The 27,480-nt window shown below is 38.6% G+C and overlaps 3 pseudogenes; 2 read left to right on the top strand and 1 right to left on the bottom strand.

The window, feature by feature from the left end:
- Positions 1 to 3,518: 3,518 nt before the first annotated feature.
- LOC102873070 lies at positions 3,519 to 9,327 on the bottom strand (annotated as a pseudogene).
- A 5,759-nt stretch (positions 9,328 to 15,086) lies between these two features.
- LOC102872663 overlaps positions 15,087 to 27,480 on the top strand; it is a 16,469-nt pseudogene continuing 4,075 nt past the window's right edge.
- On the top strand, positions 25,213 to 27,068 carry LOC102856417 (annotated as a pseudogene).

The following is a 27,480-nucleotide window of genomic DNA, read 5'->3' as shown; positions in this document are numbered from 1 at the left end:
ATTTTTGAGGTATCAACACTTTCACTTTCTAAAATAAAACGATAGTAGACTATAACAATTAGCATACATTTCTCACTTTACCCAGTACTACTCTACGTTAGAAAGCACATAATAAAAAGTGGACGCTTTTACAGGGTTTCCTCTGTGGTAGGCACTGTTCTACAGATGTCACATTTTAACTCATGTAGTCCTCGTAACAACATCTTTATGAGACAGTAACCATAATTATTTTCTTAATTGTATAGCAGAACATCCTGAGGCACAGGTGCATTAACTCATCCCCTATCACCGTTGTGGTTAGGCGCTGGTTGTGCTGACTCCAACTCGTAGTAACCCTATATACCGGAACGCGGAACGCATAACCTTGCCCCATCTTGCACCAGTCTCACATTCTTAAGACCACTGACGCAGTCACTGTGTCAATACGTATCACTGAGGGTCTTTCTCTCCTTTGCTGACCCTCTATTTTCCCAAATATGATCTCCTTCTCTAAGGACTAGTCTTTCCCAACAAAATGCCCAGTATATATCAGATGAAGTTTCACCATCCTTGGCTGTACAGAGTACTCGGCTGCAAAGGGTACAGTCTCATTTCTAAAACAAATTTGTTTTAGCAGGGCATGGCATATTCAGTACCCTTCACCAACACTATACAGCTAGTAGTCAAAAGGAAGGCAGGAATATCCACCCCATAATAATTTGGCCCTATAGATCCCCTGGGTAGCAAAATGGCTAAGCACTGGACTCGGTAAAAGGCATACTGGAAGAAAAGGCCTGGGGATATACTTGTGAAAGGTCAGTTTTGAAAACCCTACGGAAAAGTTCTATTCTATGCGCATAAGATTAAAAACAGCTGCTAACACCACCAGTAACAAGTCTGGCTCCAAAGTTCATGCTGATCACAAGACTGTTTCATAGAAAGAGTTATGCAAGAATGGTCAATCACTTTTTTTTCTTTAACATGGTATCTAATTTGTAGTCCAAAGGGTAACAGATTACATGCAGGCTTTGTAATCAAACAGGTCACAAAGAGATCCCTGAATAAAATTTGAGTCTCAGTCTTCCTTATGTGAAATGAGAGTACTTAGTTACTGTCACCGGTAAATGAGGAAACGTATATTAAGTATAGTGTTGAAGGCTCACCTAGAAGGTTTCACAGATGGGCTTCAGAATTCACAACTTTCATAACATAACACAGTCTGTATGCGCCCAGTCTGAAAAAGAGTTGTCCTGGCTTTCCACAAACGTTGAAGGTATGATCCCCAAACGGTTCTGAACCATAGGAATACTTTTTTTTTTTCTTTCCCTTTTTCCTTACGGAAGACATGCCAAGGTATCACAAAAGCCCTATTTTACCAGTTTGGCAGCCTGCAATATTTGCAAGCTTAAGCTCCTAATATTCCGGCAATAGTCTAATAAATGCCTTCAAGCACTGTTCCATCCCGCTTGTCACCTAGACAAATACACCACTAACTCCAGGAGAATAGTGAGCCGGGCTGCACACAGCAGCACGCCAATTAGAAGAACCAAGTATAAACTAGAGCTTCTGGACTGGACAGCAGACGCGTAACACCCTACCTCAGCGGGGAGAGAAACAGGTGTTATTCAAAACTATTGGACAACCGAGGATTTCGACCCCACAAGCCTTGCCCTCCTTTTGGAACTCAGGTACAAGTCTCCTGGGCTGGACAAGTGAGGAAGAGAAACGTTACCCGATCAAGTATTTGAAGTGTGCAGGCGAAGCTGCAGCTCTACCATCCTCGGAAGTGGAGCCAACACCAAGCAAAAAAAAACTGACCCTCAATGGCCCCAGGAACACCAGCGTAGCGGTGGTTCTTCACACCGGTCTAGAACCGGAGAGAAGCTTTCCCAATTTCCCAGTGTGACTTCCGCTTCCGGGTTCTCCTTTGCCGGAAGCTGCATCCGGTGACGTCAAAGTGCCGCGCCAGCCTTGCTCGCGGAAGAAAGACTGGGAGTCCGGTGTGAGCATGGTGAGAGGGGTGTATGGAAAAGGAGACTGAGAATACTTTTTAGATGCAGATTAAAGGGAAGTTAGCCTTTACCTGAATACCCTCCACGTTTCCCTCGTATATATTCATTTTAAGGAGCAACAGTGCCTGTGAATGCTTTTTACGGTGGGAAGAAGTCACGTTGGAACTGGGAGGGCAGGAGGGGCAGGGTAATTGATGGAAGGGCAGAATGAAAAGGAAAAAGAAGAAACTCAAGATCGTTCATTAATTATGATTTCTGTTTTAAAGGAAGCAAAAGAAAACGCGAAAGTATGCCACCATGAAGCGAATGTTCAGTCTCAGAGATGAGACTGTGTTTACAGAGATTGGCTTTTAAGACTTTCAGAGAGGCAGTCCCAGAGGCACGTGGTTCAAATCCACCAGATGCTCTGCTGGAGGAGGGGCAATCTCCTCCTGTATCAGTCAGATCTGATTTGATAGTACACACACACACACACACACACACACACAATAATAATAAAAGACTGTCAGAGAGACGGGAGTCACGAGGGGATAAGTAATTAAAACTATTGTATTTTACTTTTAACACTACTTTAGGGTTTATATGTCATGGAATAGAAGCTGGATATGTCACTCAGCTGAATGGTTATGTTAGGAAAGGGGATGAGATTGAAACTTAAGTGCTCACTTTATTTCATGGTTGTTACTTTCTTTTCTACCATTTCATAATTAGAACTCACAAAAGGTGTGTGAGATATGCAAAATTAGATTTTTGTACTTGCCCAGATGTTTACTAGAAAAGAATGCCATCATTGTTGATAGGTGAAATCAGATACTACCTTTATCTTACATCTCCAGCGCTTAATATTCAAAGATTTTTGAAAGAGTAAGAAAACTCCCAAATGTCTCTATCTTACAATCCTAGAAATTTAACAAGAAGGCAAAAAAAGTGGACTGACATTCCTTATTGAAATGAGTACCCAAACAACTTCTCCTGCTTGAGGAAAGAATGAAGATTTTAATGAGGACTGCTCTTCATTGTGGTGTTCTCAATTTTTTTTAGCAGTCTAAGATTTATTAATATTATAGTTCTTCAATAGAATTTATGATTAAATACTAATAAAATAGGCCATAAAATTTGGACTTTGACAAAGAGTTGGTCTACTGAAATGTATTCATAGCAAGAATTTATTTTTTGTTTTGTTTACGTCTTAACAAATGAAAATTCTATATTGTGCCAATCTGCTTTTGCATGTTATTTAGGAAATGCTATTAAGGCTTTATTTTAAGGGTTTGCTTATTTTAATGGTCATGGAAGATGCAAAAGACAATATTTTATAAATAATTTTCAAGGAACTAAGGGAATGATAGTCTTATCAACATTTGGAAATCAAATTTTTCAGATTAAACAGATTATTATTAAAAGCTAATAGAAATTTACATTACTAGTTTAAGAATTTCAGCTTATTAAATGAAGTCGACACTTCAAACTACAGATTAAAGAAAATGTTGCTTTGGGGAAAGTCGTGATTCATTACTTCATTCTTTCTTAAAGCTTTCTCTTTGCTTGCTTCCTATTAAATAGTCCATTGTTACTGTGACGACAACTTTTGATTCCACTGCTCTTGTATCTGTAAGTTTTGGCATTGTTTACCAATACATCACTGAGTTCATAGTCATCTTTGGCATATAGGTGTCTGACTGAGTAGGTACCATTGAGTAGTGGATACAATAGACTTGGGGTACCTGGGCTGATAAGCCACTCTCTCCAAAAGTCACCGTGTCTCTCTTGCTCCCATTTTGCAGTTAAATTGTAACAAAGCTTGAACAAGAACAGCTAGCTGACAGAAGCAAACCTTCAAGGCCTCAGCTGTACCTTCCTGAACCAAAGAGGGCCAGTGATCATTGGAAATATTAGCCATGCAGACTTCTAACGCAAGCAGGGCTAGTCTCAAGAGACTTGAGAGCTTCCCACTCCAATTGCCCTGTTGGGATGCCACCTGTAGACTCTTTCTGTAACACATCTCTGCAGCACCCATCATTCCTTGGGAGTGATACACATGTGCCACCCACTGCCAAGCTGTCATGGAGGTTGAGTTCGACATGACTGCTTTTTGCAGCTCTTCAAGAACAGCATCTGGGAGGGGTTTTCGTGAATCCGGGAATGGTATACACTGAACTTGTCTCAAAAGTAAGATAACAGCTGGCTGATCTGGGTTACTTTTTAAATTCTGTCCTGAACTTATTTCAGATTGTTGTTGTTAAGTGCCATAGATGTGAATATGACTCATAGTGACTCTATGAACAATCCTTTGTACAGAGGGCTTCAGCTTCAGATATTCTTCCAGTTTCTATTAAACCAGTGACAGTTTGGGAAAGGGACCCTTTTTCAAGAGCTTGGTTATAGGTTCTCAATTTTTTAGTAATAAATTTACCATGTAACATTTAGGAAAGATGTTACATAATATAAGTGTAAATACCTGTGAGCCTTTTATAAGAGACAATCAAAAACTCCTTATGCAAAAGATAAATGTTAACCTATTTGTACACTACTTTCAGTGGAGTTTGTTTGTTGGGGTGTTTTTTCTTTCTTATTGTGTACTGTCCAGTCAGATCCAACTGGACAGGAAGATTGCCCTTTTCTAGTGGAACATCTGATGGATTAGAACTGTGTGCCTTCGGGATTGCAGCACAGCTGCTTGCCACTAGGCCACCAGAGCTCCACTTTCAGTGGATTTTGATCCTTGACTTGATAGTTCCTATTTCCAAAAAAGGTGACAGAATATGGAAATTATCAAACAGCAAGTAAAATTTTGCTGAAGAGTATACAAATACAGCCTGAATAGTACAACAAAAAAGAGCTGCCAGAAATTCAAACTAGACTTAAAAGAGGCTGTAGCACTAAAGATATCAGCGGTGATATCATTTGGATGTTAGCTGAAAGAAGAAAATACCAGAAGCCTGTCTATTTTTGTTTTATTGACCATATAAAGGTATTTGACTGTGTGAATCATAGCAAAGTATGGCTTATTGAGAAGAATGGAATTCCCAGTACACTTAATTGTGTTCATGTGAAACGTGCACATAGACTAAGAAGGTGTTGTCTGAACAAAGCAAGGGAACATTGGATGGTTTAAAATCAAGAAAGCTGTACATCAGGGCTGTATCTTTTCTTCAAATCTATTCAGTCTGTATGTTGAGCAAATCATTCAAGAGGGTGGACTTTATAAATGTGGCATTAAGATTGGAGCAAGACTCCTCAGCATACATTATACATATGACACAATCTCGCTTGCTGTAAGCAAAAAGGACTTGAAATACTTGTAGAAGGTTAAAGACTAATATTCAATACAGATTACATCTCAACATCAGAAAGACAAAAATTAGGCCAGTAGGCAACATCATGATAGAGAAAAGATTGAAGTTGCCAACAATTTCAGCTTGCTTGGATCCCCAGTCAACACCTTTTGCACCAGAAGTCAAGAAGTGAAAGATACTTATATTGGGTAGATCATCTCTCCAAGGTGGTAAGGAGCAGTGATGACAGTTTAAATACCAAGATGTATCTGATTCAAGCCATAGTCTTTTTAATTATTATGCATATGAAAATTGAACAGTAGCCAAGGATGACAGCAGAACAGTTGATGCCTTTGAGTTGTGGTATTGGAGAAGAGAACTGAATATCCCATGACTGCCAAGAGAACAAATAAATATATTTTAGAAAAAGTGCAACCAAGGTGTTCCTTAGAGACAAAGATGGTGACACTTCACCTCACATTATCTTGAGCACTTTACTCTTGTTCTTCTCAGTGACATTCACATTTGTTTAAATTCTTTAATCTTTTTTACTACATGAGTCCCAAGAAAGAAAACTTCTATATATGGAAAAATTTTAACTTCTTTGAATGTTGTTATTATAAATGTATTTTTCTTTCATAACATATTTAATTTTTTCTGTTTTTCTTTAATTTTAATGAACATTTACAGAGATTTTGGATTTCCATTTATTCATTGTTGCACTTTTCTCCCTGCCCACCCTCCCTTGCCAGTTCACTCCTCTCTTTAAAAAGTAAAAGAAAAATTTCTTCATTGGTATACAATCCCCCCCTCCACCACCCTGAGTACAGTCCACTATGCAACCTTAATTCTGGACTCTGCATATTGAATTTTTAAGTGCAATAATGTGTCACAAACTTGGAAAATTTTCCAAATTATGTAAGGTAATGAAGAGGTGGTATTCACAACTGTCTAACTTGTGCTCATATAAAGACTAAGAAACAAGATTATGTGATTTACAACTAAGTAATTTAGAAGGGGAGCTCTGGTGGCCTAGTGGCAAGGAGCTGCAACTACAATCCCGGAGGCACACGGTTCAGATCCACCAGATGCTCTGCCGGGGAAGGAGGGACAATCTCCTCCTGTACCAGTCAGATCTGATTTGACGGTACACTCACACAAAAATAAAAAGAAGAAAACAACTAAGTAATTTAGTACAAAAAAAAAAATCAAAAGGCATATTGCATTAGAGAAATCTGCTGTTAAAGACCTCTTCAAAGTATTTAAGAGCAAGGATGTCACTTTAAAAACTAAGCTCTGGTGACCTAGTGGCAAGAAGCTGCTCTGCAATCCCAGAGGTATGCAGTTCAAATCCACTAGATGCTCTGCTGGAGAAGGAGGGGCAATCTCCTCCTGTACCAGTCAGATCTGATTTGACGGTGCACACGTAAAAAATAATAAAATAAAAAACCCAAAAACCTAAGCTGCACCTGATTCAAGCCATAGTCTTTATTTACTGTGCATCAGAAGGCTGGACAGTGACTAAGATTGACAGAAAAATTGATGCCTTTGAGTTGTGTTGGAGAACAGTATTGAATATCCCAGGGACTGCCAAAAGAATCAACAAATAAGGCTTGAGGAAAAGTGCAGCCAGAGTGCTCATTAAAGGCCCAAGTGGTGAACTCTATCTCATGTACTTTGGGCATATTGTTAGGAGAAGCCAATCCTTGGAAAAAAAACATGCTTGTAAAGGTGGAAAGATTGCAACACATCTTGACACAATTAATAGGTTGGAGAATATTCAAGACGCTTTCCCCCCCCATACATGCTTTTCTGTATTTTGTTTTATTGCTTGGTACATAAAATACTTTCAGAAATAATAAAAATCCTGTATTGGAGTGCAGCTTTTTACAGTCTTCTATGTAGCATGATACCTTAAGAGAAAAACTGAAAAACATTCAACTGTAATTCAAATTTAGTACCTAAAGAGATTAAACTACTTGGAATCTATTCACGTGTTTGTTATGTTTTCATTTACTAACTCAACATTGCATGCATGTATGGTTCAGTTATGTGGTGTTCATCATGTTGAACCATTACTACTGTTTCTAAATTTGGCCATCACCAGTGACAGCTCACTGTCCCTAAGCACTGTGTCTTCCTTTCCCCTTCCCTTCTGCCCAGGCTGGTACCCACTAATACACTTCAGTCTTTATGTACTGGCTTATTCTCTGTATTTTACATCGGTGCTAGTACGTAATATTTACCCTTACAGACTGTGATCAACATTCATTCAACATGTTTCCAGGGGTCAGTCATGTTGTAACAGTGTCAGACTTGACTTTTCTTTATGGCTGCTGACTAATTTTGTGGAATGTAAGCCACATTTTGTTAGCTTCCTGATCACTTCCATTTCTGCCTGATAGTCCACACATGAAGGTAGCTGGATTCCTGTCAGCTTTCTTGTTTGCTTGTTCAGCCTTTCCTTCCATTGGCAGCCTATTAATTTCCTTTCTGTATAGTGGTCTTTGTAGCTCCACTCCCTTGCCTTTTCTTGCTTCACTGCCACGTGGCCCCAAGACTGCTCTTCTCAAGCAGGTTGCATATTGCTCCTTGACTCCATTACTTCACCTCTATTTTACATTTTCTTCCCAGCATTTTAATTTAAACTTAACTTTCTTCCATACAAAAATATTAATATGCTTGTTTAAAAAATAGCCTATGAAGTCCGAGTTTTTTAGAGTACTTCCTCAGAAAGAAAAATATTTAAAATTTATATGCAGACTATGTGGCATGGGGGTTATTTTATAAAAGAGAACGACTATATATAACTGCTTTCTTCATACTTTTCACTTAGTAGCTTTAAGATATAATTCATAGTAAGCAAAGCACTCCTTAAAAAGAGAAACAAGGTAGGAGGCATCTCACGCCCTGATTTAAAATCCTACTACACTGCTGTGGTGGTGGTGATGGTGGTGGTGGTGAAGACAGCATGGTACTAGTACAATAACAGACACATAGATCAATGGAATAGAACTGAGAATCCAGAAATCAGCCCCTCTACTTCTGGTCAACTGATTTTTGACAAGGAGATTAAATCAATTAAGTGGGGAAACTACAGCCTTTTTAACAAATGATGTTGGCAAAATTGGAAAACTATCTGCAAAAATCTCAAGCAAGATCTGTACCTCACTCCATACAGAAAAACCAACTAAAGTGCCTCATTGACCTAGGACTAAAACCAAGGACTATAAATGTCGTTAAAGAAAATCTTGGAAGAACTCTAGAAGTTCTAATCTGCAACATAAACAGTCTTCCAAGCATCCTGAAAAATCTACAACCAGGAGAGGATAAAATAGATGAATGGGAGGGAGCTCTGGTGGCCTAGTGGCAAGAAGCTGCACTGCAATCCCAGAGGTATGCAGTTTGAATCCACCAGATACTCTTCTGGAGAAGGAGGGCCAATCCCATGTACCGGTCAGATCAGATTTGACGGTACACATGCAAAATATAATAAATTTTTTTAAAAAAATAAATAGAGAAATGGGACCTTCTAAGAATCAAATCCCTATGCACATCCAAAAACTTCTCCAACAGGGTAAAAAGAGAAGCCAAAGACTGGGAAGAAATATTTAGTAATGACATGCCAGATAAGGGACTTAGATCTAGTATTTATAAAATACTCCACAACAACAAGATAAACAACCCAATTGAAAAATGGGCAGAGGATATGAACAGACACTTCACCAAAGAAGACATTCAGATGGCAAACACACACATGATGAAATGTTCAAAATCCCAACTCTAGGAGAGATGAAAATCAAAATACCTACGAGATCTCACTGCAGTAAGAATAGCAAAATTTAACAGAACAGCAAACAATAAATGCTGACCAGGTTGTGGAGAAACTGGAACCCTTATTCACTGTGAGGGTGTAAAATGGTACAATCACTATGGAAGGCTGTATAGCACTTTCTCAAAAAGTTGCAATTAGGAATACCATTTGACACAGCAATGCCACTACTGGGAATATACCCTAAAGAAACTATAACCACCTCCCAAGCAGATATATGCTCACCCATGTTTATTCCTGCTCTATTCACAATAACAGAGTTGGAAACAACTCAAGTGCTCATCAACAAATGAATGGATAGAGAAGCTCTGGTGTATTCACACAATGGAATACTATGCTGCATTAAAAAACAAGGAACTCATGAGATATTATTAAAAATGGATGACCCTGGAGGACATTATGCTGATTGAAGTGTGTCAGTTACAGAGGGACAAATGCCACTGTTGTAAAATGGGACTGACATTGGGGATGAGGAGGAGACTTAGAAAAGGGGGGATAAAAAATGTATACTGCATTGAAACAGGACAGTGAGAACTGTTTAAAGGGAATATATAATTAGGTATTATTGTCATGACGGAAGTCCAGAATGAAGGCTGTGTAGTGAAGTGGACTTGGTGGGAGGGATTGTATAAAAATGAACGCATCTTTCTTTTATTTTTCAAAGAGAAGAACTTGGGAGTGGGAGGGGTGGTCAAGGAGAAAAGTACAAAAATGAATGAATGGAAATCCAAAGTCTATGTAAACGTTCATTAAAATTAATTAAAAACTGCAATCCCAGAGGCGCATGGTTCAAATCCACCAGATGCTCTGCCGGGGAAGGAGGGTCAATCTCCTCCTGTACCAGTCAGATCCCATTTGAGGATACACACACACACACACACACACACACACAAAATATATATATATATATATTTCATAGACACTATTAAAAGTGTTCTGTTTATTGCTTTTTATTGTGTTTACAAGGCACCTGAACGGTATAGTATGTCATTGAAAAGTCAACAGTTCGCATCCACTGGCCTCTAAAAGAGGAGACTGTTCTCCCTCTAATGATGCACAGTCTCAAAAACCAAATGGATGATGGCTGTGGGATGGGATCAACTCAGTACCAGTTGCTTTGGTTTTATAACATATTCACAAACTGTGTCTTTGTCAGCACAATCAATTTTAAAACATGTACTAAAATCACGTGAAAAAAGTCTTGTACCTTAATATTAAAACCCAGAATTCATAACAACTCTGTCACACAGAGAAGAAGTGCCCCGCAGGGTTTATGGTTGCAAACCTCTCCATCTTTAATCTTTTATGTTTAAAACAAAGCATTCACCCACAGCAAACCCAGGACACCCCCATCCTAGTTAGCCATGCAGCTCTTTTCTGCATGTGCAGATTTGCCAGTTTTTAACATTTTGTATAAATAGAGTCATACAGTGTGTGGTCCATTGTGACTGACTTCTTGGACTTGACATGATTTTAAGCTTCAACTGTATTATAGCATGTCTTTGACATTTGGTTGGTTTTGTTTTGTGGGGGTTTTTTGGCCGAGTAATTTTCTATTGTATGAATTTACCACATTTAACCATTTTTCATGCCAGTGTATATTAATAGTTCTCACTCGTTTTTAAAGTTAAATACTACTTCATTTTTGTAAATTGATGGTTTCTTGACCCAGTCTCATTTTGGACGTTTTTGTATTATTTCTAGCTTTTTACTATTATAAACAAGTCTGTGATGAATATCTTTGTAAATATAGTATATCTCTATGCAATCGGATAAGTATTTATTTAGGACACAATTTACAATATCAAAGGTTATGTACAGTTTTCCAATTTAGTAGATAATGCAAAATTGCCGTCAATTAGTTACACTATATACGAGAATACCTCCTACCACAGTACTGAGTCTTTTTATCTGTTTAGTCTGCCAATCTTAATAGAAGTGAAATCCTGTTTCAGTTTTTCTTCCTTTAATTAAGAGTGAGACTGCGTTTCTTGATATTCACAGATTATTTTATGCTCTTCTAGGAACTAAAATGTAGCCAAGTAGTTAAGAGCCCAATTTTAAGGCCTGACAGATTTGACTCAAACTTTACCTTTGTAGATTTACTCTCCTATACCTTATTCTTTCAGTTACTCTCATTGTTTCTATAATTTACATTTTAAACTTTGTAAAATAAAGGTCTGTGTGAATCTATAGAAGTAGAATGGGTGATTTACACTTGCCAATTTACTTGGGCACAAATTTAGAACTTGACTAGCAATACATTGATGTCTAACCTCTGCTCTGCCTGGAGCTTTATCTGAACCCCAAGTTTGAATTCAGAAGAATGGGAATTCCGTGTGGGGTGAAGGAAATCAGAAGGATCTTTTGTAAAAACAATGTATTCACAGTTTGTAAATAAATCAGAATAATAGAAATTTTTTAATGGGGGGTAGAAGAATTTAATTATATAGAAAATTGGATTCAATTCTTAAGCACTGTAACTCAAGGGCAAAGGTAATTTCTATTGTGTATTGTTGCTTTCCATAGATATACAGTCTATTAATGAGTGAGTAAACGTGAGAACTAAAAAGTAAAAAAAGAAAAAAAAGATGACTGCAAATTCCAGAACACTTAATGATGCTCATGTAAAACCTAGACCAAGAAGCTATTGTGCAAACAAAGCGAGAGAACACTGCATGGTTTAAAATCAGGAAAGATTTGTGTCAAGGCTGTATCTTTTCTTCATACCTATTCAGTCTATATCAAATCAAGAAGCAAATCGGAATGAAAAAATAGTTTGGTGGCATCAGGATGGGAGGAAGACTCATCAATAACCTTCATTATGCAGATTATACACCTTATTTGCCTAAGGATTTGCAATGCTTACTTCAGAAGATAAAAGATGGTAGCCATAGGGAGCTTCGGTGGCCTAATGGCAAGAAGCAGCATTGCAGTCCCAGAGGTATGCAGTTCCAATTCACCAGATATATTGCTGGAGAAAGAGGAGCAGTCTCCTGTACCAGTCAGATCTGATTTGACGGTATACACACACAAAATTAATTGGGGAAAAAAAAGATGGCAGCCTTCAATTTGGGTTACATCTCAGCATCAAGAAAACAAAAAGTTTCACCACCAGGCCAATAGGAAACAGCATGACAGATAGAGATGAGATAAAAACTGTCAGTTATTTTATCTGGCTTGTATCCGCTATCAACAACCTTGGCACCAGCAGTTAGGAAATCAAAACACGTTTTGCATTAGGAAAGTCTGCTGTCAGGACCTCTCCACAGTGCTGAGAAGCAATGATGTCACTTTAAAAACTAAAGTATACCTGATCCAGACCATGGTCTTTTCAGTGACTTGCTGTGCATCTGGAAGTTTGCTAGTGATTAGGAATGTCAGAAGAAGAAATCAATACCTTTGAGTTGTGGTGTTGAAAAAGAGTACTGAATATCCCATGGAAACAAATATATCTGGGCAAAGGGCAGTGAGAGTGCTCCCTGGAAGCAAGGGTAGTGAAACTTCATCTCAAGTACTGTGGGTTTGTTTTTAGGAGGGTCAGATGCTGCCCTAGATGTGCTCACCAAGTTGTGTCAAGAAAACTGGAAGACAACCACTTGGCCAACTGACTGGAAGATATTTATATTTGTTTCCCTTCCAAAGAAAGGAGATCCATCAGTGTGGAAATGATCAAACAATATCATTGATAGCACATGCAAGCAAGATTCTACTGAAGATTATCCAAAAATGACTGGAACAGCTCATCAGCAGAGAGCTGTCAGAAGTGCAGGCTGAATTTAGAAGGAGTCATGGTACTAGGGATATTATAGCTAATGTTACATGGATCTTGGCTGAAAGCACGGAGTACCAGAGAAATGTCTGTGTTTCATTGATTAGGCAAAGGCATTTAACTGTGTGGATCACAACAAACTGTGGCTGACTCTGAGAAGAATGGGAATCCCAGAACACTTGATTGTGCTAATGCGAAGCCTATACTTGGACCAGGAGACAGTCCTCAGAACAAAGCAGGGAAGCACTGCATGGTACAAAATTGGGAATGGAGTAAGCTAGGGATGTGTCCTTTCTCCATACCTTTTCAACCTATATGCAGAACAGATTATCCGGAGGCTAGGCTCTATGAGGAGAAGTGTGGCATCAGGATTGGAGGAAGATTCATCAACAGTCTGCATTATGCAGATGGCACAACCCTGCTTGCTGAAACTGAGGAAAACCTGAAAAGCTTGCTGCAGAGGGTCAAGGATTGCAGCCTTCAATATGGATTGAAGCTCAATTATCAAGAAAACAAAAATTCTCACCACTGGGAAGCATCAGGATGGAAGCATCAGGATGGATGACAAAGAGATTGAGATTGTTAACAGCTTTGGTTTGCTTGGCTCCAGTCAACACTCTTGGCACCAGCAGCCAGGAAGTTCAAAAACACATTACAATGGGAAAGTCTCATGTTAGGGACTTCTCTGATGTATTGAAGAGCAGTGGTGTCACTCCAGAGATTAAGGCGTGCCTGATACAGGCCATGGTCTTTGCAATCACTTGCTATGCGTCGGAGATGTGGACAATGACTAGAGAGGATATCTGGTGAATTGATGCCTTTTATCTGTGTTGTTGGAGAAAAGTATTGAATATACCATGGACTGCTAAGAAAACAAACAGGTTTTTCCTGTTGCTGTTGTTGTTGTTATGTGCCGTCGAGTCGCCTGCGACTCATAGCGACCCTATGTACAACAGTCCTAAACTCCGCTCTGTCCTGTGCCAATCGCACTGTCTCTGACACTCCCATCCCAATTATCCCAGTCACTGAATCAATCCACCTCATAGAGGGCCTTCCTCTCCTGCGCCGTCCCTCCACCCTCCCAAGCATGATGTCCAAGGACCGGTCTCTCCTCACTACATGTCCAAAGTAAGTTAGACTTAAAAAAAAAAGGTTTTTCCTAGAAAGGGTTAAAGCAGACTGCTCTTTGGAGGCAAGGATTCTGCAGCTTCATCTGACATATTTTGGACATGTTGCAAGGAGGGACCAGTCCTTGGAGAAAGCTGTCATGCTTGGGAGAGTGGGGGGACAGTGTGGGAGAGGAAGACTGTCTATGAGGTATATTGATTCAGTAACTGGGGTAATCGGGATGGGTATGCCAGAGACACTGAGACTGGCACAGGACAGAGCAGGGTTTAGGGCTGTTGTACATAGGGTCACTATGTTTCAGGTGACTCGATGGCACATAACAACAATCCTTGGAAAAGGGCATTACTCTTAGAAAGGTAGAGGGTCAGCAGAGGAGGAGAAGGCTCTCAACGAGATGGATTGACACAGTGACTGTAATTGGGAGCTCAGGGATGTCAGACGTGATGAGGATGGCACAGGATAGGAAGAAGTTTCAGACCATTGTTTATAGTGTTGCTATGAGTCATAGTTAAGTTGAGGGGACTTAAAAAGTTTGGATATGGAAACCAAATGGTTTTTCTGCTCTATCTGATGCATCCCCTACCCCGGAGTCAGGTTCATTATCCTGCAGAGACAGCTGTCTTCAAATACTAGTAACCCCAGTCTGTCCCATCTCTCCCTCCATCTGTGCAAGCCTGATTCCTTTTGAGTATCTTGATTCAAAACCAGAATGTGAAAATGGAGACTCACAAATGGAGTGTTTCCTCCCTTCACACTCCTCCAAATTCAGGGTTATTTGTTCTAAGGGCTCTTCTGAACGATCTTAGTTAACATTTTAGGTCTGTGTTCTGCTCTGGATTGGGTGCCAGTTGGCTCTCTGACGGCCTTTGTTTATGACAAGTAGGGTTTGAAATCTGTGATGTGAGTTTTAGACAGTTCTCCAGTTTCTGTGTAAACAGGCCTTTCTTCTCCTGGTTCTTATTGCTCACTTCAGTGAATTTCAGCATGGTTATTCATCTATCCTTCCAGAAGTCTCTTGGGTCCTTTAAAGGTTCCAAACAATATAATTCAGAGAGAGTAAAATATGCTTTACAAGTTCTGCTACTAACATGCATTTTTGGGCAGGTTTTCCTTGTATAACTGACTGTGTAATGGTTGAAATCGAGAAACTGGGACAAATACATCAGAAGTTGATATAATAAGAAAGTTAATATTTGAAATTCTTTACTGTCAGTCTCTGACAGGTTTTTTTAAAAAAGGTAAAGGTATGATATCCTTGAGGAAAATTTGTTAATTGTTAAATCTTGACTCTTTGAGTATATGTTAGTGTTCTTTTTGAAGTCCACATTAAGCACTTGGTTGTCTCAGGGAAAAAGATTTTTGTACTTGTTTGTGTTGAATAAAGTTGAATAGATGAAATACATTTTTTTAAAAATTCAATTTTTATGTAAAAGAAGAGTTGACAAACACCAGTTATTCAGACTTTGGTATTTGAAAGATATTTTCTCTAATATTAATTAAAGTGGATTTGTCACCTTAAAACATGCTGCATTAATTACTAATGACCAAATTCAAGCTTAGTTTTGGATAACTTGTATGTTACCATGATCTTATCACATTCTGAATACTTTAAAGACTATTTCAATAAAACAAAATTTAAAAAAGACTTTTTGTTAAAATTCATGGTGCTTTTAATGAATATGGTCATGTAAATGTTGTATATTTAATAATTATGGTAGTTACATAGGCATAGGAATGTGTCATCAGACTGTATGTGCATTTGCAATTTGTGAATTTCAGTATATTTTTCTTTTTTTACATTTTTATTATATTTTTTGTGACTAGCATCGAATAGGATCCAACTTGTACAGGAAGAGATTGCCCCTCCTTCTCCAGCGGAACATGTGGTGGATTTAAAGCACACACCTTTGGGGATTGTAGGGCAGCTTCTTGCCACTAGGCCACCAGAGCACCAAATTTCAATAACCTATTAAAGCTACTTTTTGAAGCAAAAGAAAACTATGCACCTAATATATCAGGGTGTTTAGATCATTGGGAAAGTAATAAACTGTTAAATTGTTTAGTTCTGTGGAAAGAAATAAAATTATACTAAAATCAATTCCTAGTGATGTAACAGGGAGCTCTTGTGGTCTAGATAGTATTAAGAAGCTGCACTGCTATCCCAAACGCAGGCGATTTGAATCCACCAGCTGCTTCATGGGAAAAGGATAGAGAGTCTGCTCCCGTGTGATTTACTCTCTCTAAAAATCTATTGGAGAGTCAGCTACAGCACACAACAACAACAACAGTGACGTAAGGATCTAAACACTTAGTAGAAAGTATAGAGAGTATATTACTGGTTTGGGGGCAGGCAGGATTTTTTTTTTTTTTTAATTCCAAACCAAACTAAAGAGCTTTAATCATTTAGACAGGTCACAAACTGAGAGGACACTAATAGCACCTATCATCAACAAAGGATTTTTATTTTAAAATTATAAGATAGTTCTACAAATTTGTAAGACAGACCTTAAATCTACAAAGAAATAGTTCATACACATCAGATTGGCAGTTTTTCCAAGTCGTCTTGACAGTGCCAAGAAAGATGAGGCTGTGAAGTAGTAAGAATTCTCAAAATCAGCGGCTCAGGATCTAAATTGGACTGTTACTTTGGAGAGGAATTTGGCAGCATCTGATAAAATCAAAGTCATACATATTTTTACAGTATTTTATCTTGAAGATTGTATTCTGTAGATTGGGAAGTCAATTTAATGGGTGCCAGTCAGTACATTTTTTATGGGGTTTTGTTTTGTTTTAGTACAATAAAATAAAATATCTCTGTATATTGGTAGAAACTTGAAACTGTTTCACAAAGTCTTTTTTCAGTTTTATATATTTATAGATATGGGAGGTGTCATTGGGGGCTCTCAAGTTAGAACCCACTCATAGCTGACATTCAAGCAGGTCTTCAGAGGCTGATATATCACCCATCTTTCTCACAGAGAACGTATTTATATAGTGTATTTGTATAGATCAATCTCTATATACATGAGTATTGTGTACTGTAGGTTCTAGGGTTTTGTTTGTTTTCCTGAGAAATTGTCTTTATTTTTTAAGGTTTTTTTTAAAAAGTCAAATCCCTTCTGCATCAAATATTTTTTTTACAATGAATTTTTTTAAATAATGAACATTTACAGAGATTTTGCATTTCCATTCATTCATTGTTTCACTTCTCTCCCCACCCAGCCCTCCCCCCCTCCCCCCAGTCCCCAGTTTGCTCCTCTCTTTTAAAAGTAAAAGAAACTTTTTAAATTTCCATTCATTCATTTTTGCATTTTCCTCCCTGCCCACCCCTCCCCTCCCAGTTCACTTTTCTGTTTGAAAAGTAAAAAAAAAAAAAATTAAAGAAAAGTAAAAGAAACACTCCTTCCCTTGTATGCAATCCCCCCGCACCCCTCCCACCGCCCAAGTACATTCCACTATGCAACCTTAAATGTAGAATCTTGTGATAACCATAATGCCCTATCATACATTGCTTTTTTAATTACTCACTCCCTCATCTGTTTCAGTGCAGTATATACAATTTATCCAGTTTTTCTCAGTCTTACCCAACCCTGATATCAGTCCCATTTTACAGCAGTGGCACCATGCAATATTTGTCCTTTTGTGACTGAGATATTTCACTCAGCATAATGTCCTCCAGGCTCACCCATTTTGAATAATATTGCATGAGTTCCTTGTTTTTCAATGCAGCGTAGTATTCCATTATGTGAATATGCCACAGCTTCTCTATCCATTCGTTTGTTGACGGGCACCTGGGTTGTTTCCAACTCCTTGCCATTGTGAACAAGAGCCGCGATAAACATGGGTGTGCATGTATCTGCTTGGATGTTAATTATGGTCTCTTTGGGATATATTCCCAGGAGTGGAATTGCTGGGTCAAATGGTATCTCTAGTTACAACTTTTTGAGAAAGCGCCATACCACCTTCCACAGTGGTTGCACCATTTTACACTCTCACCAACAGTGAATTAGGGTTCCAGTTTCTCCACAATCTCACCAGCATTTGTTGCTTGCTGTTCTGTTAAATTTTGCTATTCTGACTGGGATGAGATGATATCTCATGGTTGTTTTGATTTGCATCTCTCTTAGAGCTAGGGATTTTGAACATTTCTTCATGTGTTTGTTGGCCATCTGAATGTCTTCTTTGGTAGGTTCTAGTTTTAAAAACAGACAGAGAAATTCCAGTCTATTGGAGACCGTTTTGGAATCTTCTTATCTATGTAATAGCAAAAAATTAGAAGCAGCCAAAAGTTCCATTTTAAAGAGAAGGGATAAATTGTGGAATTTTCTCAAAAACAGTGTGACTTTGAAAAAGGTAAAAGTGCATACTGAGAAGATATCATTTATTTAAAGCTTTTAAATATGCAATATAATGCATTGTACAGGTGTGTACATATGTACTAAAGTGTGTGAAGGAATTATAAATAGTTTATGTAGTGATTGTGGGGAGGTGGAACAGATGAGAATTGGAGAGGGGCTCCATTTTTATTTATTTTATTTCTTTGACAAGATGGTGGATTGTTTTACATGAACGTGAGGAAGGAATAAGAGAACTGAATCTAAAGGCACCAGGGGTAACTGTAATGAGACACAGATAAATGATATGTTAGATGGAAGGAGGTTAAAGGCGAAAGAGGGTGTTCTTGGAGTGGTACAGGGTTTATGAGGTTTTCTTTTTCTCTTTTTTTTAATTTTTAAAATCTATGTGAGTGAAAGTTTACAAGTCATATTTTTTTTTCAAACAATTGTTCACAGGCACTTTACTTCTTTTTTTAATATGGGAGAGATATATACTGGGATGTTTCTAGGAAAGAACTCACTGAGCTTAGGTGGTGACTTCGGGAGTCAAAGGGAAACCAAACAGCAAAGTCCTAATCCATTTCCTACCTAGTTTTCAGCAGCCCATCTGTCTTCCTTCTAGTATGTCTTCCTCGCTAGCATGTCTGCTTACTCTAAGACAACAGCTTTGTATGTGTCCCTCGGTGACTCAGACATCTGGAATAGATTCTCACCTCTGCATCATGCAATTCTGCTTGTCCCAGCCAGTAATGGGCACTCTTTCCTGAATGCTACCAAACTATTTCGTACAAAGTTGATGCCCACTCCTTTTTTATTTTTATTTTTTTCTTTTTAGTGAAAGTTTACAAATCATACTGGGTTATTGGAGGTTTTGGGTTTTGGTTGTTTGGGGGTTTTTTTCTTCCTTTTTTTGTTTGTTTGGGTTTTTTTTGCGTGTGTACTGTCAAATTGTATCTGACTTGTACAGGAGGAGATTGTCCTCCTCCAGCAGAGCATCTGGTGGGTTTGAACTGCTCACCTCTGGGATTGCGTGGCAGCTTCTTGCCACTAGGCCACAAGAACTCACTAACAAATCATACTGGGTTTTTGAAGTTCAATTACTTGTAGACATTTTGTTTTATAACATTAATTAGCATTAATGAATGTAACTAATGAATTACACTATCTAATCACTCTGGTGACCTAGTTGGTAGGAAGTTGTGTTGCCAGCACAAAGGCAGATGGTTTGAATCCACCTCTGTGAAAGTAGATGGGCCACTTCTCCCATGAAGTTTTGTGCCTCTGAAAACCCATGGAAGTGTCAGCTATGAGTTCATTCTGCCTCAACAACAATGAGGGAGAATCACTCCCTTATTGTGTACTGCTTCCCCTTCACTGTTGCTTCCGTTTTGACTCATTGCTACCCTCTAGTACAAAGGACTTAGAATATATGTATTTTTTCCAACTTTCTCTGAACGCATAATCTAGAGGAAGATAATCAGAGCAACTAGTCTTTTCTTAATTGAATCATAGTATATGTTGTTGACTGTCTTCTTTGGTTTATTCAGCAGTGTGCTATAGGGCTTTCCACATTGGGACTTACATGTGCTCTGCCACATGTTCTGCTTCTTTCTCTTCTCTCTCCTGGTTATGTAGAATAGATGAGCCACAATATATTTACCTTTAATCCTGTGAGCAGCTCTTTAAGTTACTGCAAACTTTCCATTACTGTTGTGAACATCCTAGTATCTGTTATTCTGATACTTTTATAGAAAAGACAGCCTTCTAATTTTCTGGGTCTGCTTCTTCATCTGTAAAATGGAATGCAATAACTCATTCTTTCATGAAAATTAAATTCCCTCAGGCACACTAATGTCCAATAACACGCTTTCTTTTTAAGAATTTTTTAATTGAGATTTTAATGAAAATTTATCGAGAACGTGGATTTCCGTTTATTTATTGCTCCATATTTTCCTCCCTGCCTCTCCCCCCACCCCAATGACACATTTTAATCCTCTTCTCTGTAAGTTGTCTTCCCAATTAGAGTACAAGCTTCAGGAGGGCAAGGATATTTTAACCTCTCAACATTGGGTTGTTTTTCTTTCACTCATTGCGACTTAGAAAGCTATCAGTTGCCTAAGTGCTTTCTTTAATCTACTTTTGTATCCTTACAGGATTGCCAAGGATCCAAGATTTGAACGATTACCATGCACACACAAAGGAACCTATGCAGATGACTGCTTGGTGCAGAGATTAACGCAGGTAGCATCTCTTTTTTGGTTTTTTGTTTGTTTGGATTTTTTTAAATTTTATTTTATGTCATTATTTGTGTGTGTGTGTGTGTGTGTGTGTACCGTCAAATCAGACATGACTGGTACAGGAGGAGATTGTTCCTCCTTCTCCAGCAGAGCATCTGGTGGATTCGAACCGTGCACCTCCGAGATTGCAGTGCAGCTTCTTGCCACTAGGCCACCAGAGCTCGCCAGATAGCATCTGTTTTAACATTCTTACACTGTGTTGAGGCAAGAGAGAGAGCCTATCTCTGTGTGTTCATTAGCAGTAAGATATTTAGGAATAGAATTGGGGGTTTTTAAGTGTACATTTATCTGAAGAATCTCTTCATAAATATGGAGATAGCCTCATTTATGTGGGAAAATGGATTGAAAATTTGCTCTGTTATCATAATGGAGAAAGCATGGGTTTTAGATTCCAGCAGTGTATCACAATCCACCTTCTTGTGAATCTAAACCAAGGTTCCATTTACTCTGTATGCAGCAGTGATGTCTCTCTCACTATGCTTAATCCTAAAAGTGTTTTTGCATTAAATGTGAGAGTTTCCCAAGATGCTGTTTCTTACATGTATTCTAAGATAGGGTTTTTAAAATTCTCTCTGGCTTCCCTGTCAAACTCCATAAGAATGTCTATTACAGGTTACCCTTGTTAAAGCCTCTCTTTGCTGAAGACTGATGTTAGCCACTGTTTAGCTGGCCTCCAACTCATCGTGACCTTGTGCATAATGGAATGAAACACTATTTGATGCTACCCACATGTCATTTGGAGATCAAACTGACAGTGGCGATTGTAGGATTCTTCAGTAACTGATTTTAGGCACTAGGCCTTTCTTCTTAGTCTGTTGTATTCTGGAAGTTCTGCAGAAACCTGTTCAGCATATATTGTTGTTTGTTATTGTTAGGTGCCATCTAGTTCACTGCAAGTCATAGTGACCTTAAGAACAACAGATCTGAACTGGGCCCTGTCCTATGCCATCCTTGTTAAAGTCACTGTGTCAGCCCATCTTCTTGAAGGTCTTCGTCTCTTTGTCTGACTCTCTACCTTTATGGCAGGAAGTCTTTTTCCAAAGCCTGGCCCCTTCTGACAACATGCCCAAAGTATGAGAGATGAAGCTCAGAACAAATCAGGCAAATTCGTAGTGACTGTGTATGAGGTACATTGGTTGAAAGTCGAGCCCACATGGAATGGGAGAATACTACCACCAAACCACTACTGTCCCAAAGATAGTGACCATCCCCTTAACTACTTAATCATTCAAATGGAGCAATAATTTCCCTGAATTCCCACAGCATAGCTGATACTGCTTTTAAACTCTTTATAAGCTCAAGATTTAGGTATGTTACAGTAACAAAAATAAAATACAACATATTCTCCAACTCACAGCTAAATCTTTTAGAGTTGCCAGAGTCAAGTGAGTTTAAACTTGACCTTGAGATCATAATCAAGTTTTATGATCTGGGGGGTAATCTACCCCTACCACTAGGAGGCCCCAGACAATCTAGGCCCTGAAATCCAGTGGAAGCAGACAGTTGTGTCCACCAACCTAAGACACTTTCACTCCATAGCCTCAGTGCATATTCCGAAATCCATACAATTATCTGCTCTAAATATGTTGGTTAAGTCTTTTCTACTTGAAATAGAAAATAGTTTGCGGCTTTTAAGTAACTAACTGTTATTCCTTCTTGTCCTCAAAATTCAGTCTGTAACTTGTTATATAGTTAATCGATGCACAGTCTTAGCCCTAGTAGATACTCAGCAATTTCCATTTTCCTTTCTCCTTCAGGTTCATGTAGTGATTATGCCAAATATGCAGTGGTCAGTCAGTGAAGTCCATTAACTCTGTGTGTACACTCAGTCTCTGTCTCCTACAGCACAAGTGCTACATTGTGGCCACAGTTGACCGAGACCTTAAATGAAGAATCTGGGAGATCCCTGGAGTTCCAATCATGTGCATTTCTAACCATAGGTGAGATGTTTCTTTGAGCTAATTACTGGTGGTTGAAATGCGAAAGTTGGAAACAAAAATGAAAGACCAGTAGTTGGAAAATATGGCCTTGGTGATAGAATAGGAAAAATACCATTGATTGCATGATAGAATTTTCTAAGACCAATAGTTTATTCATTGCAGATGCATTTCTCAGTAGTATAAATAAGTAATGGCTGTGCACAAGGACCTCAGTATATAGCATATGCATTACTCAGATCATCTACATCTGTGGAAAGATGAAGAAGAAGCTCTATATTGTCAGTCAGAACAAAGTTAGAAGGTAACTGCACAGTTTCAGTTGTCATATGCAAGAAAATGAAAGCAGATCTCTGAGAGCTGAAGTGCAACTGTGATTATATCACACCTGAATTTAGAGACCATCTCAATAATGGATCTGATGTACTGAACACTAATGACTTGAAACCAGATGAGTTGTGGTATGACATCAAGGATATTTGACAACTATGAGATATCATCTCACCCCAGTCAGAATAGCAAAATTTAACAGAACAGCAAGCAACAAGTAGGTTGTGGAGAAATTGGAACCCTTATTCACTGTTGGTGGGAGTGTAAAATGGTGCAACCACTGTGGAAGATGGTATGGCGCTTTCTCAAAAAGTTGCAAATAGAGATACCATTTGACCCAGCAATCCCACTCCTGGGAGTATACCCCAAAGAGACCATAACTGACACCCAAGCAGATATATGCACACCCATGTTTATTGCAGCTTTATTCACAATAGCAAGGAGTTCGAAACAACCTAAGTACCCATCAGCAAACAAATGGATAGAGAAGCTATGGTATATTCACACAATGGAATACTACGCTGCATTGAAAAACAAGAAACTCATGCAATATTATTCAAAATGGGTAACCCTGGAGGACATTATACTGAGTGAAGTATCTCAGTCACAAAAGGACAAATACTGCATGGTGCCACTGTTGTAAAATAGGACTCACCTTGAGGTTGGGGAGAGACTGAGAAAGATGGGTTCAATAATGTATACTGCATTGAAACATATGAGAGAGAAAACTGTTTGAAAGGCATATGTGATTAGGTATATTTGTCGTAACTTAAGTCCAGAGCAAAGGCTGCATAGTGGAGTGGACTTCAGGGGAGGGATTGTAAAACAATGAAAGAATTTTTCTTCTACTTTTCCAAGAGGGTAGTGTACTGGGGGGAGGGTTGGGAGGGGAGAAAAGTGCAGTAATGAGTGAATGGAAATCCAGAGTCTCTGTAAATTTTCATTGAAATTAATAATAAATTTAAAAAGAAATTATAAAAAAGAAATGAAAGAGGTGACATCACGACAGGGGGAGAAAAAGGATACCATATTTGAAGAAAGCAAAAGATCATTAAAAAACAAGAAAGAAAGGAAAGACCAAAATTGATGTCAGAAGAGGCTCTGAAGCTTGTTCTTAAATGTAAAAGAGCTAAAGCAAATGGAAGAGACCATACTATAAAAGAACTGAACAGAATATATCAAAGTGAAGCTTTAGAAGACTAAGGTATGTGTACAAGATTGGAATTACAAAATCAAAAGAGAAGAAAACACGCAACAGATCTCATGCTGAAAGAGCTGAAGAAAAAAGTCAAGTCTCAAGTTGTAATATTGAAGGATTTCAATGAAAAATATTGAATAACACAGGAAACAAAAAGAAGACAGAAGGAATTCTAGAGTCATTATACAGAAAAAAGAATTAGTTGACATTCAACCATAGCAGCTGGTAAAATATGATCAAAAAACCACTAGTAATAAAGGAAGAAGCCCAGGCTGCACTGGCTGCATTGGGAAAAATAAGACTCAATGCATTGACTGAATGCTAATGGAGGTGTTTCAGCAGATTGACATGCTCACTCAATAGCCCCAGAAAATTTGGAAGATGGCTACCTGGCCAACTGACCGGAAGAAATACACATTTATGTCCAGTTCACAAAAAGATAATCCCTGGGGATTACCAAAGTAGTGCCATTAATACCACGTGCAAGCAAAGGTTTGTTGTTGTTAAATCCAAAAGCAATTGTAGAGGTATATCAACAGGAAACTGCTACAAATTAAAGCCAGATTCAGAAGAGGATCTAGAACAAAGAATATCATTGCTGACATCAAATAAACTTTACTGAAGACACAAAATGCCAGAAAGATGTTCAGTATGGAGTTTTTTTTTTGTCAATCCAAAGGTGTTTGTGTAGCATGTAACATATAATGCAAAGAATGAAAACTTAGGGACATAATTTTGCTGAAAAGAGACATATGTAGATGAAGAGTTAACATTTCAAAGAGAACAAGGAATTACAGCATGTTTAAAGTCAGGAGGATTGTATGCCATGCTTGTATCTTTTCACCATACTTATTCATTCTGTATACTGAGCAAATAAACCAATACCATGGTCTATATGAAAACAGACACAGCATCAGAATTAGAAAATTCAGTAACAACCTGCAACATGATATGACACAACTTTGCTTGCTGAAATGGAAGAGGGTTTAAAGCCTTACAGATGAAGATCAAAGGCTACAGCATTCAGTATGGGTTATATTTTAACATTAAGAAAACAAATCCTCTTAAGACATCAAGGGAGGGTGACGCTGACCCAAGACCCATAATGCTTTGTTCCCAGTGTCCAAAACATTGATAAAAAAACTTACTGAAGCTGATGCTTACCTACAAATCTTGATAGAACAATTAAAGGTTTTTGAAGACAAACTACAAAAGTGCAAGGATGATGAACAGAGAAAGAAAATTTAAACTCTCAAGGAGACTACAAATAGAAAAAATTAAACACTGCATTGTATTGCTGCAAATTGCTAAAGACCAGACTATTTACAGAGAAGCACATAGATGGAATAACAAGTACTATAAATCCTGTGGATGGACTATATCAGCCTAGTCCCCAGGAACCTGCGATCAGCAGAATGCCTTTCCAGCCTGTTCTACCTTCAGAACCTGCTCAGTTGTGTAAGTCAGCAGCATCCATCATCCCTACTAGTTGGACCTGTATTAGCTACTCTGGGACATCATCAGACTCCTAACACCAAATACTACAGGCAGTGGGCATTCACCACTGAGTAGCAGTCTCTCTTCTCCAAGCCATGCCAACTTATCTCCAGACACAGTCCCAGAATTCTCTTATTCTAGAAGTGAGGACAAATTTGATGATGTTGATGAATACCATCAAAGTGGCTCATCCCCAAAGCGCTTAATAGACACCTCTGGATCTGCCTCAGTCTTGACACACAGCAGCTCGGGAAATCGTCTGAAATGACCGGATACCCAAGAATCACTGAATTCTTCCATATCCAATGGAACAAGTGATGCTAACTGTTTTCTTTTAGATCTTTTCTGTCCCATGATAATAGAGATGATGAAAGAGAAGCAGGGTCAGTGGAAGAGCATAAGAGCATTATCATGCATATCTTATCCAGGTTAGGCTTGGAATGAATGGATCTTACCAAGGTAGTCCTTCTTACATTTATTCTTGAAAGAATATCTCTTTTAGAAATGTATGCAGACTTTTTTGAACATCTGGACCTGTTTGTGAGCATTAATGACCAAAAAGATCCCAGGGATCAATGGTTCAAGTGGTGAAGTGGTACCTCTCAGCCTTTCATGCGGGAAGAAGGGGATCAGTTGGCAAAAAGCCATATAACCCTATTTTGGGTGAGATCTTACAGTGTCGCTGGACATTACCAAATGACACAGACGAGAACACAGAGCTGGTATCAGAAGGACCTGTCCCCTGGTTTCTAAAAACAGTGTAACATTTGTGGCTGAACAAGTTTCTCATCATCCACCCATTTCAGCTTTTTATGCTGAGTGTTTTAATAAGACAATACAATTCAGTGCTCATATATGGACCAAGTCAAAGTTCCTTGGGATGTCACTTGGAGTATACAACACGGCAAGGCTGTGTGTCTGGTGCTTAGACTGTGATGAGCATTATATTCTCACATTCCCCAATGGTTATGGAAGATCTAGCCTCATAGTACCCTGGATGGAACTAGGAGGAGAATGCAATATTAATTGTTCCAGAAGAGCCTATAGTGTAACTGTTGTCTTCCACATGAAGAAACCTTTCTATGGGGGCAGGAAGCACAGAATTACAGCTGAGATTTTTGGCTCCAAATGACAAGAAGTCATTTTGATCAATTGAAAGGGTGGGGAATGATATAACGTATGCAAAATACGCAACAGGAGAAAATACAGACTTTCTAGATACCAAGAAGTTGCCTATAATCAATAAGAAAGTGAGGAAATTGGAGGATCAGAATGAGTATAAATCCCACTGCCTTTGGAAGAATGTCACTTTAAACCTAAAAAGCAGAGATACTGATGTAGAAAGGCAAAGAGCAGAAGCTAGAGAAAGGAAGGAGAATGAAATTCAGTGGAGACAAGGTTATTTCATGAAGATGGAGAATGTTGGGTTTATGATGAACTGCTACTGAAACGTCTTGGTGCTGCCAAGCAATAGGGAAATGTGAGGTTTACGCCTGATGACCAGGGCAGTAGGTCATAATTCACAATAATCTTCCTTTGGGAGACCCTGTTCGCGTCCTTATTGCAGTAGTTACTACCTCAGAGATACTGGAAGCAAGAAAAGGTTCCTTTTTTCCCCTCTTCTGTGCCACTGACAATTTTGGCTTAAGTTCTGAGAAAAGCTTGAGGCTTTGAAAACAAGATGCCCAATACTCCTCCGTACCTAACGCTTTGAAAAGCATTTATAAACCCTAGTCTCTACTCTGCACTCCAGTAATGCTGTTGAGATATATGACGTTTCCTAGCTCACATAATCTTGGGATATATACACAAACATACACACACACCCCTACACGTGTTGTTGTTGTTGTTGTTGTTGTTGTTGTTGTTATGTGCCGTAGAGTCGC

This window comes from Elephantulus edwardii, unplaced genomic scaffold (assembly GCF_000299155.1).
Source record: "Elephantulus edwardii isolate Elephantulus edwardi_28Jun2011 unplaced genomic scaffold, EleEdw1.0 scaffold00037, whole genome shotgun sequence".
Classification (NCBI taxonomy): domain Eukaryota; kingdom Metazoa; phylum Chordata; class Mammalia; order Macroscelidea; family Macroscelididae; genus Elephantulus; species Elephantulus edwardii.
The sequence above is the reverse complement of the archived record's forward strand: the minus strand, read 5'-3'. Positions and strand labels throughout refer to the sequence as shown.